Source organism: Lolium perenne, chromosome 3, assembly GCF_019359855.2.
Source record: "Lolium perenne isolate Kyuss_39 chromosome 3, Kyuss_2.0, whole genome shotgun sequence".
In the NCBI taxonomy this organism is placed as follows: Eukaryota; Viridiplantae; Streptophyta; class Magnoliopsida; order Poales; family Poaceae; genus Lolium; species Lolium perenne.
This window is the reverse complement of record NC_067246.2, coordinates 2095034-2099557: the sequence shown is the minus strand read 5'-3', so window position 1 is coordinate 2099557 and position 4524 is coordinate 2095034.

Genomic DNA, 4524 nt, shown 5'->3' with positions numbered 1-4524 from the left:
CCCAAATTCCCCACCCACACACACATCCCCACCCGGCGACGGCCACCGATGAGCGGCGCTTCGACGAGCGGATGAGCGGCGCTTCGACGAGCGGACGAGCGGAGAACGGCCGCACGTCGACGACGGCTGCAAGATCTAAAGCCCAGTTCCCTCCTCCTCCCGACCCCTGCTCCCTCTTCCATGGCATTTTCTTGGATTCCTTAGGGTTTGTTCGGGCTGGCTAGGGTCCATGGCTAGGCTTAGGGTTTGCTTGGCATGGCTAGGGTTAGGGATTTTGTGGCATGTCTTGTTTGCTCGGCCTGCCTAGGGTTAGGGTTTGCTCGGCCTGGCATGGTTCTTGCGGCAACCAGTCCATGATTGCTGCGGATCTTGCTTGGCATAGGTCTTGCTGCAACCAGTCCATGATTGCTGCAGATTTTGCTTGGCTTAGGCTCTGTAGATTGTAGATCTCGTTTACTGCAGTCCATATATGAATACCTGCTACGGATCATGCTTGCTGCAACTAGTACATACATGATTACATGCTACAGATGTTTACCATGGCATGCCCTTTTATATTTCGTTGATGAACCTTTGTATTGCCCTGTTATCCTGCGTTCATGTTTACCTAGGCATGCCCTTTTGTATTTCGTTGATGAACCTTTGTAGAACATGAGCAGATACATGCCTACTACCGCTTTATTGGTACATGTCTATATATTGTTGTATGAGGGGATTTGTGTAATGATTCTAACATGCTATTTTGTTAGGTAATACTATCAAGGTTTGATCAACTTCAAGGAGCAAGGAGAACCAGGTGATGGTTGATCAACCTGAACCTATGTTGCTTGTATCTTTAATTGCATCCATATGCTGTATCTGTTGTCACTAATTCATATTCATTTTGTTTTGCCAACACAGATCCAAGCCCTCAACATCAGTCATGGCAAAGACTGGGAAGAAGCGGGTGGGTGGTATGGAACTTCATCCTTTAAAATCATTGTGTCTAATGCTCATAAACTGGGAAGAAGCAGGTGGCTGGTAATTGAAGTTTAGTGTTCCAGTCTGAATAATTGTGTACCTAAATAGTCTACCAGAATAATTGTGTACTTGCTACGATTAAATAATTTACCTTAGTTGTTTGAGTTGTCTTGCTCCCCTATGCATTTCAACCATTCATCTAATGGTTACATTTTTTTCTTATACATGTAAAGAAGCGCCCCTCACTGAAATATAGAAGATCAGGGCTACCACAATGATGCGGAACAACCGCATCTTACAGTCCCTCGGTATTCCTGCCGTAGCGTCAATGATTAGGAAGACACATGGTGGTCGAGGTGGTAAAGGTGGACGATGTGGTAGCCCACATTCAAGTGATGGGTCATCTGCCATAACACAAGGCGAGAGCTCTGACTATAATCCGAGAGATGACCAAGTAACTGAGGAGGAGGAGGAGGAGGTTCAGGGTAGTTTAGGGGAGGGAAATGTGCAGGTGCATACTCCTCATCATTGTTGGAGGGCTGGGATTACTTTTATCTGCTTGATTATTTTTGTTTTGCTATAAACTGTTATGTAATGCCATTGTTTTTGCTATTTGTACGAGGTATTGAAGATTCGCAAGAGTAGAAAGAAGAAGGCTGGTGTTAAAAAGCCAGCAGCCCCAAGGAGGAGTAAGAGGTTCCAAGAAACACCAAGTTCAATGCCTTCCGGAAGAGTGTTTGCTGATGCTCCAGGAGCGACAAAGAGGCCTCTGGAAGTTGTTGATGAACTTCCTCCCAAAAGAATCTCCAGGAGGTCAGCGACGGAGGTGTCTGCAACCAATCATGAAGATACCTCGCTCCGCAACAATCACAGAAGCTCAACGCAGATGGATGAAGGATCTCAGTCAATGGATGAAGGAAGTACTATGCGCAGGGGCCCTAGTCCTACTGCATCTGCTGGCAGGGGTCATGAGCACTTTGACTCTGATGGCTTCCTTGATCCTGAGGTTGAATTCAGTGATGCAGGCAAGTTTTCCTTTGGACAGTTGTCCACGCTATCATCTGCATTTGTTATCTTTCTAGACTCTTTTGGATGTGTGCCGTTTTCTGACATGATCTTTGTATGTATGCTATTCAGATGCAACCGCACTATCTACTGTTGTCAAGCGTAAAAGGAAGGGCAAAGGGCTGGAGAAGATTACCCAAGGGTTGGGAGCCAAGGTTACCATTGAGATTCCTGAAGGGATGAAACGTCCTGAGAAGCCTTTGCCGGCTGCCAAGTTTGCATCGGAGGGTGGATTGATTGCAAGAGACCAGATGCCAATCTTTCCGCATTTCAAGGAGTACAAGAAGGACAAGAATATGTTGCCCAACTTCATTGGGAAAGTGGGGGTAATCTTCTTGATCACTAGTTGATTGGTTAACTGTTAGGAGTGCTTGCTCTGATTGTTAAAAGCTCATGATAACTAACTTGGTGTCCTTTCCCTTGTCTGCTTTGTAGGCAAATTTCAACATGGACATAGAGTCGGATGTCATCAAGAATGCTTGCTATGACATCCTGAAGAACGTGACGAAGAACAGGCGCTACGTCCTCAAGAGGGATTATTTTGACAAAATGCCAGCAAATGAAGTCAGCATCAAGTCCCCTGCTAAGGGTGTCTCAGATGAAGAATGGCAAGCTCTCACTGCTCTGTGGTCAACCCCACAACACAGGGTATGTTTTTGCTTCAGTGAAAGAAATGTATGCATATTGTTGTGACAGGGTATCTTTGTATGTATGCTAGACATATTGCTCATCTTTATACTGTGCATATTGCTCATCTTTATACTTTGCCCATCTGCAGACTACATGTATGAAGAACAAGGATAATCGTTTTGCGGTCAAATTTGCCCAGAAGACTGGCTCTCGGAGCTATGCAGCTCATGTGTATGCAACTGTAAGAACCCTCTTTCAGAATTTCCTTTTGCAATTTACTCTTGTCTCCACAAGCTTATGTTCTGATTCTTGGTGAACATCATTTCCAGAGGGAGGAGCGCAATGGTGAAGAGCTTGATGCAATTGACCTTTTTTAGGTGACCCATCACAGCAAGAAGGATGGTTTCTCTGAGGAAGCTAAAGCTGCAATAGTAAGTGACTTGTGCATTTCACAGGTTTGAACCATTCTTGCACAATTGTACAGGTTTGAACCATTCCTTTGGAAACTGATGTCCAGGCCGCTATGGAAGCTGAAATGGCTATTCCTTTGCCAGAAGGCGCACCGCCAAGGTCTGCTGTTGAGGTCGTTGCGAAAGTTCTTACCAAAGAGTGCCCCAAAAGCACATTCCTCAAAAACATTGGTCTTCAGTCTGGTTCTAGTACCAAGCCGACTGCAGCTCATGTATCTTCTCAAGTTCTTGATCTGGAAGATAAGCTCAGGAGATCGCAGGACGAGAGTGCAGAAATGAAAGCGGAGCTGGCTGCCATGAAGAAGAAGTCAGAGGAAGAATTGGATGCCATCAAGAAGAAGGCGGATGCTGCTGAAGCCGCACAGGCTGAACGCGACAGGGACTACCAGGCTCTGCTCAAGAGGACTGAAGAGAGCGATGCGAGGATTGCTCAGATGATGGCGCTGTTTGGAGCTAGATCTGCTGGGAATTAGAGGGTTTTGCTGTGTGCTGGTTATATGTCTTTTGGTGTGAAAAACTTGGTCTTATGTCCTGCTGGGTTGGTGTTTTTGTGCACCATGTTGGTGAATCTGTGAACATGTGAACCTGGTCATTTTGATGAATCTGTGAACATGTTGTGATGCTGCTGTGAATTATTTGCTGCTGTGAACAGATTTGCAATGTTGATTTTTGTATTTATTAGCTGCTGAATTTCATAATTTAAATGATGTGCAGTTGGGCTATTTGTTGTTTGTTAAAAGGCCAAGGCCCAAAGTAGCCTGGAAATATATGGGCTCTTAAAAGGCTACAGCCCAACAAAAAATTGATTAGTATGCGTGCATTTCAGAAAAGCAGGAATTAAAAAATGCTGAAAAAGGCAAAAGCCCGTAAAATAACTGGACCCTAAAAAGGCCAGAGCACAAAACCGAAATGGACACCAAACATGCCAAGGCCCAAAACTCTAATGGACCTCAAAAAGGCCAAGGCCCAATTCGATATGCTGCGAAAAACACATGGCCCGAAAACAATTGGTAAAAAAAAAGGAAATTAAAAATGAAAAAGTCCAATAAAAATTGGGCTCGTAACAGGCCATGGCCCAACAAAGGGAAAAAAAATTCAACGTTACTGGGCTTGGCCCATACAACAGACTGAATGGACCGGGCTGATTTCAAATAACGATGATTTCAAATCGTCACAATCTTTGCCACGTCGGATTGCCTACGTGGCATAGCAGCGGCGCCAACGACGTTTACAACACGTCATAACAGTTATGACGTTCGTAAAACGTCGCAATCGTTTGTGACGTTCTTAAGGGGACCTTCACTATTGACCGTTACTGACGCTCATCTTTCGACGTTCTCAAAAACGTCACAAGAACGTCACAAGCCGACTACTGTGACGATTCAGTGACGAATTTGGA